Raw genomic sequence first — 15,443 nt, forward strand, 5'->3', positions numbered from 1 at the left:
ATTACACCATTTTGTTGTTTAGACCATTTCTGGGCATCACTTCAGAGAACCTTGTGCTCTATCTGATATATTCCTTTAGAGGAGAGCCTTTTGAGTGGGCAACCAGCCTAATGAAAGCTGAAGATCCCATTCTTCAGGATCCCCCGGCATTCAGTGATGCAGTTATTAAGAGATATGGTTCCAAAGAAATTGGTTCAGGTTCCTCTAGGTCACCCGTCTTATCTGCTGAGAGTTCACCGTATTCTGTAAATTCGGCACAAGAGTCTCAGCCCGTTGTTTTGACTGCAGGATGTGCTTTTCTCTCTTCTTCTAATAGTAGTACTTTGCCTGAAAGTTCAGCTCCCAAGGTTAAGAAACCAATCTCTGATTTGAACCCAGCCTTGCTGGGAGGTACCATCAGTTCAGACAATGTTTGGGGAATTACCTTGGTCAGACCTCAAGAACTTTGTAAAAAGAAGAAGAAGAAGAAGAAAAAGAAATGATTATTGACTCTTGCCTTGTTAAAAAAAATAATTAAAAAAAAATATTTTTTTTTCTTTCCTTGTCTTGTGTCCAGTGGCCACTGTCAAGGGGGGGGGGAGGGGTGGGGGGCACCGTTACAAGCTGTGACAACTTTTAGACCAGTGTGTCAGGTTTTTTTTTGTATCCCTTGTTTTGGAAAGTCTGAATTTTGGGGTCCTTTGACCCCTCCTCAAGGGGGGGGGGGGTAATGTTATGAGCCACGGCTGTGGCTCATTTCTGTTTTGCATTTTTGGTTATGTATTTTATGTTTATAGTTGTCTTGCAGGCCAGGTTTTCCTGTTGCTCTGGTTTAAGAATATTCTTGTTTGCTGCCAGGGGTGAGTCTGTGTAATTGCAGCTTGTTCCCATGTGTTCAGCCTCACCTATCTGTTGATTGCACCTCTCAGTTGTGCAGCAGGGCAGCTGCACAACATAATTAATTAAGACTCTCTGTTATATGCTGGCTCAGTGCAATTCACAGACGCTGGTGATATTTCCAGGTTTCCAGACTTCCAGAGTTCTTGCGTTCTGAGCTAGTCCCTGCCAGTTCCTGAGCTCCTGTCTAGCAGTGTCTGTCTTGCTGCTTCCGGTGTTGGTTCCTGTGTCGATTCCTGTGTCCTGCCGTGAAGTGTTCCTGTCCAGAAGTCCTGTGGCTTTGTCTGTGCCTAGTCGAGTTTCTGGCTTCTTGGTGTCCACCGGTCTGTCGTTTGGGATTCTGCCTGTCCTCCGGTTCTGAGAGTCTGTGTCGGCTACATTGGGGGTTCCTGTCCGTTTGCCAGTGTTTGTACCGGTTCCGTGAGTAGCGGCTTTGCCGCATCCGTCGGCCTAGGCCGCAGTATTCTTTGGTTATAATTTGTTACTGGTGTTTTGCAGAGGGTTCTGCTTATGCTGTCACCGCCGGTACAGAACAGTATTGTGTCGGCGAGTGGACAGCATTTCCTTGGTTGTTCTTTTCCTTTGGCGGCGTGCCGCACATATATTTAGTTTTAGGGTAGTTAGTATCCCCTAGCTTTCTGTTGTTTTAGTCAGAGGTCCCCTTGTTATTATCCTGTCTCGGTTCACGCCTTGTCTCACGCTAAGACCTGGGGGCATCGGAGTTGGGCAGACATAATCCGCCCTTCAAACGCGGCTGCCGTGGGCCCAAGAAACCATAGTCACTCAGGCGTGAACTGACCACACGGGTAAAACAACGGAGGTAGGGTGCTAGGGGCTATTTCCACACCACACCTTATTTCAGCGTCACGTTCTGGTGCTCAGGACTCACTACGCAACATCTCCCTTGTTCTGAGCACCAGGAACCTAACAGGTGGGAGTCACCCCCCATTTTAGACAGTGCCCTGTCACTGTTAACAAAAAAGGTGATTCTCCCTGTGCCTGGGACGGCTTCACTAAAAGAGCCGGCAGACCGCAAGTTAGAGACTACGTTGAAATCTATTTATGTGGCAAATGGGACACTTCTCAGGCCTACCATTGCCTGTGCGTGGGTGAGTAGTGCTATTGAAAAGTGGTCAGAAAACTTGTCATCAGAAATTGACACAATAGATAGTGACAAGATACTCCTAACGTTAGGTCATATCAAAGACGCTGCTGCGTATATGCTAGAAGCCATGAAAGATATTGGTCTCTTGGGATCAAGAGCCGCTACCATGGCAATCTAAGCACGGAGGGCGTTGTGTATTCGCCAATGGAATGCTGAAGCAGATTCCAAAAGGAATATGGAGGCTCCCCCGTACAAAGGTGAAGCCTTGTTTGGAGATTGGCTGGATGCTTTAGTTTCTGCGGCTACCGCAGGTAAGTCGACGTTCTTGCCTTATGCTCCTGCATCGGCGAAAAAGACACATCACTCTCATATGCAGTCCTTTCGGCCCAATAAATACAAAAAGGGTAAAGGTTCCCCTTTCTTTGCGGGTAGAGGAAGGGGAAATGGAAAAAAGTCCACAGGGTCTACAGGATCACAGGAGCAGAAATCAACCTCTGTTCCTGCCAAAGCTTCAGCGTGACGCTGGGGCTCCCTTGCGGGAGTCCGCTCAGGTGGGGGCACGTCTGAAACTCTTCAGTCACTTCTGGGTTCAATCTGGCCTGGACCCGTGGGTCGTACAAATAGTGTCCCAAGGGTACAAACTGGAGTTTCAAGACATTCCGCCATGCCGATTTTTCAAATCAGCCTTACCAGCTTCTATACCGGACAGGGAAGTGGTTGCAGCAGCAATACAAAAATTGTGTCAGGATCAAGTCATTGTCCTGGTTACCTTGTTACAACAAGGAGAAGGGTTTTATTCAAGCCTATTTGTAGTTCCGAAGCCGGACGGCTCGGTCAGACCGATTCTAAACCTGAAAATCTGAATCTCTACCTGCAAAGGTTCAAGTTCAAGATGGAATCTCTGAGGGCAGTGATTTCCAGTCTGGAGGAGGGGGAATTCATGGTGTCAGTGGACATAAAAGATGCCTACTTACATGTTCCCATTTATCCTCCGCATCAAGCTTATCTAAGATTCGCAGTACAGGATTGTCATTACCAATTTCAGACGTTGCCGTTCGGACTCTCCGCGGCACTGAGGGTGTTCACCAAGGTGATGGCGGAGATGTTGGTCCTCCTTCGACAGCAAGGAGTCAATATAATTCCTTACCTGGACGATCTCCTGATAAAGGCAAGGTCCAGGGAAAGGTTGGTGCAGAATATTGCACTCTCCCTGACAGTACTTCAACACCACGGTTGGATCATAAATTTTCCAAAGTCACAATTGGAACCGAAGACAAGATTGTCCTTTCTGGGGTTGATACTGGACACAGAAGTACAGAGGGTATTTCTTCCAGTAGAAAAGGCTCTGGAAATCCAGAGAATGGTCAGTCAAACAAATTCTGAAACCAACAAGAGTGTCGATTCATCAATGCATTCGGTTGTTGGGAAAGATGGTTGCGGCCTACGAGGCCATACAGTTTGGCCGATTCCATGCCAGAGTATTCCAGTGGGACGTATTGGACAAATGGTCCGGATCCCATCTACACATGCATCAGAGGATAATCCTGTCATCCAAAGCCAGAATTTCGCTCCTGTGGTGGCTACACAGTTCTCACCTCCTAGAGGGACGCAGGTTCGGAGGCTGGGGAGCAGTCACACAGGGGGAAAGCTTCCAAGGAAGGTGGTCATGTCACGAAGCTTGTCTCCACATAAACGTTCTGGAATTGAGAGCCATTTACAACGGCCTTCTACAAGCGGTCCATCTTCTTCAAGATCAACCCGTACAGATCCAGTCGGACAATGTAACAGCAGTCGCGTACATAAATCGTCAGGGCGGAACGAAAAGCAGAGCGGCAATGGCAGAGGTGACAAAGATCCTCCTCTGGGCAGAAAGACATGCAAGAGCTCTGTCGGCAGTTTTCATTGCGGGAGTGGACAACTGGGAAGAAGACTTCCTCAGCAGACACGATCTCCATCCAGGAGAATGGGGCCTCCACCAAGAAGTCTTCGCAGAGGTGACAGGTCTTTGGGGAGTTCCTCAAGTAGACATGATGGCATCTCGTCTCAACAAGAAGCTTCAGAGATATTGTTCCAGGTCGAGAGACCCTCAAGCAATAGCAGTGGATGCACTAGTGACCCAGTGAGTGTTTCGGTCGGTATATGTCTTCCCTCCACTTCCACTCATTCCGAAAGTTCTCAAGCTCATAAGAAGAACAGGCATTCGAGTGATCCTCATTGTCCCAGACTGGCCAAGGAGGGCTTGGTATCCAGATCTTCAGGAGTTACTCATAGAAGATCCTCGGCCTCTTCGCGAGGACCTGTTGCAGCAGGGGCCGTGCGTGTATCAAGACTTACCGCGGCTGCTTTTGACGGCATGGCTGTTGAGCGCCGGATCCTAGTCCGAAAGGGTATTCCCAAAGAAGTCATTCCCACTCTTATTCAGGCCAGGAAGGGAGTAACGTCTAGACATTACCACCGTATTTGGAGAAAATATGTATCTTGGTGGGAAACCAAGAAGGCTCCAATGGAAGAGTTTCAGTTAGGACGTTTTCTCCATTTTCTCCAGGCGGGTGTGGATGCTGGCCTACGATTGGGTTCAATCAAGGTCCAGATTTCGGCCTTGTACATTTTCTTTCAGAAACAACTGGCCTCCTTTCCAGAAGTTCAGACATTCGTGAAAGTGGTTCTGCACATCCAACCTCCATTTGTGCCTCTGTGGCACCATGGGATCTTAACGTGGTGTTGCAGTTCCTTCAATCGGTTTGGTTTGAACCTCTACAGGAGATAGAGTTGAAGTTTCTCACTTGGAAAGTGGTCATGCTGTTGGCCTTGGCATCCGCAAGGCGGGTGTCTGAGTTAGGGGCCTTATCGCACAAGAGCCCTTACTTGGTTTTCCATGAAGATAGGGCTGAGTTAAGAACTCGTCAGCTGCTTCAAAGTCTCTGGATGTGGTCAGGGCTTTGAGAATCTATGTCGCAAGAACAGCTCGGATACGGAAAACAGAGGCTCTGTTTGTCCTGTATGCTCCCAACAAGATTGGGTGTCCTGCTTCTAAGCAGACGATTGCGCGCTGGATCAGAGGTACGATTCAGCACGCTCATTCCACGGCAGGATTGCCGGTACCGAATTCGGTGACTGCCCATTCTACTAGGAAGGTGGGCTCATCCTGGGCGGCTGCCCGGGGGGTCTCGGCATTACAGCTTTGCCGAGCAGCTACTTGGTCAGGGGCAAACACGTTTGCTAAGTTTTACAAGTTTGACACCTTGGCCGATGAGGACCTACAGTTTGGTCAATCGGTGCTGCAGGGTCATCCGCACTCTCTCGCCCGTACTGGAGCTTTGGTATAACCCCATGGTACTGAAGTGGACCCCAGCATCCTCTAGGACGTATGAAAAAACAGGATTTTAATACCTACCGGTAAATCCTTTTCTCCTAGTCCGTAGAGGATGCTGGGCACCCAACCTAGGGGGTCATTCCGAGTTGGTCGCTAAGTTTTTCGTTCGCACAACATATTCGCAAAGTTGCGTAAGTGTAGTAAATTTGCGAACATCCGCCCCCAACGTATTTTTGCACATTCTTACGCAGTATTACACAAAGTGGGCGTACGCCAAATGACATCGCAGCAATGCGAAACCATCGCAGCATTGCGAAACTATCGCATTAACACATACTTCATCGTAAAATTACTAAGTTTTAGTATATTTACCCATCCATGTTAAAAGTGCACACTTTTGTGGACAAACGCACCACAATGCTTTTTTTCCCCCTATTCAGTGGAATTACACCTTTATGTTAAAAGTCCACAAGCCCTCCTCAATTACGAACCCAATTAGTGTAATTAATGTCAATGGTCCTGACCAATTAAGTCTCCAAAGTAAACCAGAAGAACACTTTGTAGCTCTAATTGGCCAGAAACATTGTTGTTTAAATTTGTAAAATATAGATATTGTAATTTTTATTGTTATAATGCAAATGTTTGAAGTATTGTGTATATGTGTAGTGTGTGAATAAATGTCTTTTCATGTATTTAAAAACCATAACCTCCTAACGAGTTTTGTGTGTGTAGAATTTTGTGTTTTATATTTTTATTTTTAAGCTTAAGTAAGATGTGTGAACTGTTTAAGGTCACCAATTTCTGCAAGGCAATGTGCTGTTCCTTTATAGCATAAATAAGCACAACACCCACTTAACTTCAACAATTTTATTATTTTTTTAATTTGTTTTTTTTTTTTTAAAGAAACTTTTAACAAAATTAAAATAAAAATATCACAGATTTTTTTCTATTGCCTCGATATCTGCTAACACTTCCCTTAAATGGGCTTTCAGCCGCCCTAAAAGTTCAGGCAAAGTGCTGGGATCTCCAACTGCAGAATCTGAAAAGAAGAGTCAAAGAAAACATTAATAACTTACTCACATTACCTATTATACAAGCAGGGCACAAAGCACACTTTAATGCAGGCCTGGCCAAACTGATGCCCTCCAGCTGTTGTGAAACTACATAGACCAGCATGCCTTGACACAGTTTTGGGGACAGAGAATGCAAAACGGTGTCAGGGCATGCTGGAATGTGTAGTTTCTCAGCAGCTGTATGTCCGCAGTTTGGAGAGGCCTGCTTTAATTCCTAAGTGACGACATCATGGCTGTTTTCAAGATAAATCAGTAGCAGAACAACACACAAGCCTGCTCGGCAATCTTTTTTTGTTTATTACAAGAAAGTGGACCACACCATGGGGTACATTTATTACTACTGGAGTTCTATTTAAGAAGGGACGTTGCCCATAGCAACCAATAAAAATAAAAATATTATCTTGTAAAAGTGGACTTACAAATTTAAACTATAATCTTATTGGTTGCTATGGGCAACGTCCCATGTTAAAGAGAACTCCACTTAAGTAGAAATGTTACCATCAAAACTGAGCACAGATAAACCATGTTGTCCTGGCAACCCTGTTGAACTAATGAGTGTCGACCTAGAGTGGACACACAAAACATTGCACACATAACACTACATATAATGACACTCTTTAAAAATTCAATGCAACATGTACACCATGAATAATAACTCTTTTTTTTTCCCTTGGTAGCGTATTCCCAACAGTACAACAGGGCATGTTTTGAGATTGTAAGTCTAAGTAGGTAATCATTATTGTAAAAATGTAAAAACACTTACTTTCCTCCACAACATTGTCACTAAGCCCATCTGGGGCTTCTTCAGCCCATTCGCTGGGTGGTGATGCCAGCTGGATGGGGGAAGGCGGCTGGATGGGGGAAGGAGGAGGGATTGGGGAAGGAGGAGGGATGGGGGAAGGAGGCTGGATGGGGGAAGGAGGAGGGATTGGGGATGTTATTTCAGAGGGTGGGTCTGATTGAGAGGGCGAGGGGGGCGGAGAGAATGTTAGGCCAATAGAGGGTGAGGGGGGCTGAGAAGGTGATTTGGAAGTTGAAGGAGAAGGGGTATGGGAAGGAGGAGAAGGGGTCACAGAAAGAGAAGGAGAGGTGGGGTGAGAAGGGGAGTGGAAAGTGGAGTGGGCCTGGGAAGCTGAGGGTGACTGGGAAGCTGAGGGGGATTGGGAAGCTGAGGGGGACTGGGAAGCAGAGGGGGACTGGGAAGCAGAGGGGGATTGGGAAGCTGAGGGGGACTGGGAAGCTGAGGGGGACTGGGAAGCTGAGGGGGATTGGGAAGGGGAGGGGGAGGGGGACTGGGAAGTGGAGGGGGAGTGAGAAGGGGAAGGGGGCTGAGATGGTGCCTCATGTGTTGCTTGCCGTTGTGGTCGTCCTATAATGATATTTGTGTTAAAATTTAATTTGCATGTTAAATTACATACTAAACAATTGTAAATTTCACTGTTCTGTTCCATGTAAAAGACACAGTGGTTTTTTTTAAACAAAAAAAAAAAAAAATCCTCTTCATGTTGCCCACAGCAAACTAAATGAGTCCAAACAATTATTTGGACGCTCATTCCTTAATCTATTCCATTGAGTCATATTGATTGGTCTAGGCAACATCACCAGATCACTATTCAAGCCACCTTATTATATAGACAGCACTGATCAAGTTTTTTGGTACAGTTTCCTGCCTGGTTTTTTTTTTCAGGAAAACATGCACTTGTTTGGTGACATTTTGCTACAGTCAGTACTGTTTGCCCTAACCACACACACTGTCCTATTGTAAAAAAATGTTCACTCAGTGTTGCAATTAGCCTACCACTTAGTGTAAATTTGCACAATTTATGCTATTAATCTTATGTAATGTAACTTACTGCGTGCATGCATTGCGCGGATTTGCTGCCGGATCTCCGCCAACAGCTCTGGAGTCCTCCTGCGGAGATCACTCCATCTCCTCTCCAACTGTATTATTGTCCGCCTGCTGCGGACGCAAGAACGCAGCAGGCGGCGGACCTCCGCGTAGGCCTCGCGCTTAACCCGATTTGGGATGAAGCGCCCAACGCGGCCTATGCGGCGGTCCATCACCGCAACCAGGACGCGGAGCTCCCGCCTGGTGAAAGGTGCCGCACGCATCATGGCAATGGCGTTTTCCTTATTTGGGCATATATTTATAGTGTCTGCTAGCATGTGATTGGTCCAAAATCTATGCTGTAATTTCTAATAACTTTATTGATCTTTGCAATGCTGGGAAGAGCAGAGTGTTAATTAGCACGAGCGGAAATACGCATTCGCAGAAGGAATTTAAAAAAAATTAAAACATAAAACAAAACAAACAGACACAGACACACACACAGTTTTGGGTAAATTCAGATACATATCTGTGTACTCACCACAGTTTGTGTGATCATTCAGCTGGACAGTCACAAAGTGGACAACATTAAGTTTCATTTGTTTGTGTGTTTGTTGAAATAAACAGGATTTTAGGATAGAAAACAAATAAGGACACTATTTAGCAACATCACAGTATTGTTTTTGCAAATAACACATTGTAAGCTTAACGTGTTAACGGATTTAGTGGCAAATAAATATTACATATTCCAAAGCCAAAAAATAATTACCCAATGGCCTTACAATAGCAAACAAAAGGACAAAATTAATCAAAATACAAAAGCATACTGTGGTTTTATTTTGATTAAAAAAGAGAAACTTAAAACACTATACCTGAAATATTCCGCAACAATGCTTGCCCTGACTTGGCTCCCCCTCCGTGTAACACTCCCCCCACCGAAGTGTCGGACAACCCCTGGCTCCTCATCAGGCAATTCCTCTGTCTGAGGAAGCTCTACGCTACTCCTTACCGCGATGTTGTGTAGTATAGCGCACAGGACCACTAGTTTACTTGCCATCTCCGGCGAATACATGATGTCGCCACCAGTGCGGTGGAGCACACGAAACCGCCCTTTAAGGACCCCAATTGTGCGCTCCACCAGCTGCCTAGTGACAGTAAGCGCGGAGTTAAATGCCGTCTGTGGTCCTGGCCTGGGATTACGGTAAGGAGTCATGAGCCAGGGGGTGCAAGGATATCCACGGTCTCCTGTTTGATGATAAACCAAAATTAGAAATAGTCTATTTTTAAAAAAATTAAAATATTTTACACAAAATTGTGCAACAACTCACCCAATAACCACATGTCTGCTCGTTGACTTGATCTTAATCTGTGCCATATCCCTGATTGTCTAATGACATACGCATCATGGGAACTTCCAGTAAACTTTGCATTCAGGGAAAGGATCTGGAGGGATGGCCCACAAACAACCATTACATTCAGAGAATGAAACAGTTTCCTGTTTCTATAAATTTCTTCATTATGTTTTGGTGGCTGAATAGCTACATGTGTGTCATCCACAACCCCAATAACATGTGGGAAGCGACTACCACCTTCCTCAAATTGCCGCTTCACCACATCTAGGGCACCAACATCCAAAGGCATAGCAATAAATTGCTTCACACGCTTTAGGAAAGCCTGGCAGACACGCCGCAGGACCTTACTGAACTGGCCCTGCGACATGCCAACCAGGTCTCCTACCACATGCTGATAAGAGCCTGTAGCCAAAAAATGTAACACAGCAAGGAATTGTGTCAATGGTGGTATTGCTGTAGGATACCGAATTTCAGACTCCAGATCACTCTCTATTATGGAGAGAGTGTCTAGGATTAGATGTGGTGGCAGCCTGTATCTACGTACAACCACATCATCTGGCATCCCAAAAAGTAGGACACGGGGTCGGAAAATTGGTGGCCTAGCACGCCTCCGTTGCCTTGGTTGATGAGGAGCCGGTTGTGGTTGTGGGGCTGGCGGTTGGGGTGGGAGTGCTGGCGTGGGTTGGGGAGGTAGGGCTTCGGCAGCAATAAATATTGACATCACACACTTTAAAAAATAAAACAAAAAAAGGTTGAATAAGACAAAAACAAAGTCCAAAAAATATACAACCAAAATTTTTTTAAAAAAAGGGGGTGTCAACTTACTGCAGGAGCGTAAGACATTTTTTCTGAGTTCAATTCAGGAACAAAAGGAATATTATCACAAAAAAGATAAACAAAATTATTTTTTGGATGAAAGCTACATATGTTAAATTGTAAATGTTAAAAATAGTATTTAAAAAAAAACACAGCATCAAACACATCACAAACACCTACTAAAAAATAATGACTAATTGGTTTAAAAAATTACAATAAAACAAACAAAAAGTTAGCCCTTTAGTAGCTAGTCCAGCCAAGAACAACACTACTTTGCTGATCAATCCTGGTAAAAAAACATAGCATTTATTAACAAGATGGAAAACAAACATTATCAAAACACTTTGAACAAACACAAACAGGCACCAACACAGGCCAAGGGAACTTACCTGATCCAAAATAAAGAAAGGACCAATTTGTGTTATATAGCACACAAATTTGAAATAATAGACTCGGGTTACGTCACCCAAAACAATTCTCCTACAAGAGACCAAAAATGACAGTCAAAAACAACATACAGACCATTAACACAAACAGGCACCAACACAGGCCAAGGGAACTTACCTGATCCAAAATAAAGAAAGGACCAATTTGTGTTATATAGCACACAAATTTGAAATAATAGACTCGGGTTACGTCACCCAAAACAATTCTCCTACAAGAGACCAAAAATGACAGTCAAAAACAACATACAGACCATTAACACAAACAGGCACCAACACAGGCCAAGGGAACTTACCTGATCCAAAATAAAGAAAGGACCAATTTGTGTTATATAGCACACAAATTTGAAATAATAGACTCGGGTTACGTCACCCAAAACAATTCTCCTACAAGAGACCAAAAATGACAGTCAAAAACAACATACAGACCATTAACACAAACAGGCACCAACACAGGCCAAGGGAACTTACCTGATCCAAAATAAAGAAAGGACCAATTTGTGTTATATAGCACACAAATTTGAAATAATAGACTCGGGTTACGTCACCCAAAACAATTCTCCTACAAGAGACCAAAAATGACAGTAAAAGCAATGAAGCACAGGTTTATTTGCACAAATGGACTAGCAAAATATATATGTGTAAAAAAGACTAACAAACAATCAACATAAAATAAAAACTTTTTATTTAAAAAACAACCAACAAGACGAATTCCAGAATACTCACAAACGTAAATTCGCAGACAAAATGCTACACTGTCTATATTCTAAACGCAAACGAAAGGACAAATGTATGCTTGACAATTACTCACTTGGAAAAATCCTATAGCACCTTCACGCACAAGCCAACAAACTCAACAGTGCAAGAAACTCCAAACTACCTACACTCACAGCGTGCAAAGTAGGCCCTTAAATAAGCAGTGCAATCAGTAACCAGATTAACATTGTACACCTGTGTGAATTAACGCGACGCACGTAGGTATAAATAAGCACACACCTCGGCGTACACACGTCATCTCAAACATGGCTTCTCGTGAGCAAATCGCAGCAGAGATGGACCGCATTGCAGAGCAGGAGATGGCATTGCGGAAAAGACGCCTAGATTGCCAAAGGCGCATGTTGGAATACGCCTCTGCGGATGTTGAAGAGGCAGGACCTAGTACTCTGCAAATGTCTGCTTCTGAACCCCAACAATTGACTGGGGATACCCTGCCACACACACATAGTGACCAAACTGAGGGAGAATTGGCTTTAGCCACACAAACACAACAGACAGAAGCTGCTAGTGAGGAGGAAGATGGTGATGACCAACAAGAAGAAACCTCACAGGCTACCTCCAGACGGAAGAAAAGACAGCCTGCATTCACTAAGAGGGAGTTGCGTGTTTTGGTCACGCAGGCCATGTCCAAAATACATAGAGGCCCAAAAAACATGGGGGCTGCTTCAAAAGATCGCATCTGGAGAGACATCACAAAATCTGTGAATGAAGTTGGCTCTGTCGTCAGAACATCACAGGAAGTGAGACGACGGTAAGTGCATCTTGACAGTCATTTTTCTGTGATAAGTTGACTAAAAAATGTAGTTACATGTGATGTTATGTCTAGCAAACACAAGCAGAACACGTGTCCTATATATTAGCTTAGACAAATAATAAGACTCTACTTTGTCCCTCTTTCACAATACATATGTAGGTGGGCCGACTTCAAATCCCACCTGAAGGCAAAGAGGGCTGCGGAGTGGAATGCCTCAAGGGCTACAGGTGGAGGAGCACCTGTCGCTGTGGAGTATACTGACTTGGAGGAGATGGCGATGCCCTGTGTCAGTTATGAGGAGGGCCAAGGGGTGTCTCATATGGACACGGACCTGCCTGAGATCCTGACGGGACATGACTTGGAAGGTAAGTTTACACATTTAGTTGTCTGTAATTTTGACTGTATTTATAATAATAAACTAATTTTGTATCCAACTTTTTCCCCACACATTCTTCTATTTGCTTGCCACAAAACACAGCACAGGGGGGTGATCCGTTTGAGTCACAGGACGGTTATGTGGTTGAGGCTGAGGTGGAGGGACCTAGTGAGTCTGGCAGTGTGGGCCAACAAATCCCACCTCTGCAGGTTCCTACTGGCCCCCCCACCCAACCCTCTGCTATCCCGGAGATCCTGCTTGAAATCGCTAGGTATGGTGAGAGCCTAAATCGGTTTCAAGACGGGGTCATCCGGGAGGTAAGCCAGATAGCTGTCCGGCTCACTGAGCACCGAACCTGTGTTGAGCAAGGTGTTGCTCAACTCTGCCAACGTCTGGCAGAGATCAGGCAGGGCCAAGAACAACTTGCCTCCTCATTCCAAAGCCTTGCAAATAACATCTTGCAAGGGCTCCAGGCCATCGCTGTCTCCCTTGCCCACAGTGGCAGAGAGCCACCCACATCGGCTCCCTCCCCTGCCCCTGCCCAGGAAGAACAGGCCACTGGGCAGGCCCAACGAAGGTCGCTCCGCAGACCTTCCAAAGAAGAACAGCCTCAGGCGGGGAGAAAAAGAAGAAAATGATGTCTCTCCAGATGGGCAGCACCCATGTTTTTGATGTTGCCTCTATGTATTTTTGGAGTTGGCTTGTGTGGCCAGAATGGATAACTCCCTCTTAGTGAAATGTATTCTTTCTGTTTGGATGTATTGTAGCCTGTGAGTTTATGTGTATAAACACCAGAGCCATCTTCCTCTTACTAGTGTGCTATGTATTGTTGTGTTTGTGTGGTGGATCCTAATTCTTTCTCATTTGGTTTAAAATTTGTGTGTGGCAGGGTGTGTCATGTTTGATTTATGCTTAAAAAATATACTTTTGTCAGAAGCAGAATTTTGCAGAGTACTGAGTTCTGCTATCTAATGATTGTCAGTGCCATCTGCTTGCTGCTTGGTCCATCTCTGCCTGTGCGACTCACGTGGAGCCATGTTGTTTAAATGTTGTGAAATATTATTATAGTAATAAAAAACATATTTTAAAAATTTGTGCAGTTTCTTCAAGGTAATGCAGTTCCAGAAAGATTAGGTCAGCATATAGACACTTGTAGACCAATCTGCAAATTCTCCTTAAAAATTGCAAAAAAAAAAAAAAAAAAGGTATGCTTTGCACCACACTTTAATGTCCATATTAAGTAAACAGACACAACGCTTTTTATAAATATCTATGGTCAACAGGACATCATTTCAAACATTGTCAGATATTATAATCAAATATTATTGTGACTTTTAAGACTAAATTAAAGTGTATGCTGCATTATGTGGGTGTTGGATTATTTGTAAAAAATGTTGCAGATTTCAAACACTTTCACAAATATTTTCACTTGTTTGTATTTGGGAGTCTTACACACATTAAAACAAGTTTAAAAAATGCTTACACAACAACTTCAACAAAAATCACACCCTTATTTGGCAGTGTGTGAGATTTATATGTGAGTAGAATAAACATGTAATGTGTGTTCAGACAATTGCTGGTTGGTAACTTTCATCTGCTCATTAATTAACAAGTAATTGGACATCAGATGAATGTGCTATCCAATTAACTGCTAATTACTGCATACACACTTGTACCAGTACTTCGCAAATGTAGAGTAACTGCAGACCTACTCGGCTGCTGCGTGAATGTTGCTACGGTTTCCTATGTTAGTTTTAACAGCGACAATGTTTATTTGCGAAAAACACGCCCATTGCGAGTTGCATACTCCCACACTGTACGCCCACTTTCACGCCCATGTCGGAGCATTGCGAAGTCTCGCCTCTGCCACGCCCACGCCACTCCTCGTTTTCGTTTGCCAGTTACGGATTTTTTTTTCTGAGTAATTTTGCACAGTTGTCGTACGTATGTACTCGCGCATGCGTAATCACGCATTTGCGCATGCGCAGATACTTACATTTCGTACATTTGCGTTGCGAAGACTCTTAGCGACCAACTCGGAATGAGGGCCCTAGTGCGTAAATTTGCCTGCAGTTGTTATTTTGTTATAGTACACAAGTGTTGTGTTCAAATTATTTGCAGCATGTTGCTGCAATAGTTCATGCCCGTTGGCATGTGTTCTGTAGAATGCCATGTGGTGCGTCATGGTTGAAGTGTGAGCTGGTATGAATCTCACCGTTAACTTAAAAGTAAATCCTTTTCTCAAAATGTCCGTCTCCCTTGGCACAGTTCCTATACTGAGGTCTGGAGGAGGGGCATAGAGGGAGGAGCCAGTTCACACCCTGGAAAAGTCTTAAAGTGCCCATGGCTCCAGCGGAACCGTCTATACCCCATGGTACTGAAGTGGATCCCAGCATCCTCTACGGACTAGGAGAAAAGGATTAAGGTATTGAAATCCTGTTTTTACTTATCTAATCCTTCTTAAAGTAGTACACTATTATTGTGCTATATTACTATTGTTTTATATTTCTAAAGCACTAACTTACATTCAGGGGATTTTGACCACTCCTCCAGCTAAAAACCAGCTTCGGGACACTCAGGAATTATACAAGTTCTGTGGCTGATTAAAACCAGGTGAAAAGCATGCTTGAAGTCAGCCATCCGCAGAACCTGTGTAATTCATGAGTGTCCCTGTTTAAAGGGATAGTATGGTAAGCCTACTGCTATGCCTGTCCCGAGCGGCTCAGGTGT

At 44.4% G+C, this 15,443-nt stretch overlaps 1 long non-coding RNA gene across 1 annotated transcript; it reads right to left on the reverse strand.

Annotated features, from left to right (window-relative positions):
• Positions 1-7,649: 7,649 nt before the first annotated feature.
• LOC135057999 (uncharacterized) lies at positions 7,650-9,341 on the reverse strand. The gene is made up of 3 exons (XR_010244519.1): positions 9,068-9,341; positions 8,737-8,758; positions 7,650-7,736 (listed from the first exon to the last, which is right to left on the reverse strand). It is a non-coding gene; the product is annotated as an uncharacterized LOC135057999 (long non-coding RNA).
• Positions 9,342-15,443: the final 6,102 nt, after the last annotated feature.

Source organism: Pseudophryne corroboree, chromosome 3 (genome assembly GCF_028390025.1).
Source record: "Pseudophryne corroboree isolate aPseCor3 chromosome 3, aPseCor3.hap2, whole genome shotgun sequence".
Classification (NCBI taxonomy): Eukaryota; Metazoa; Chordata; class Amphibia; order Anura; family Myobatrachidae; genus Pseudophryne; species Pseudophryne corroboree.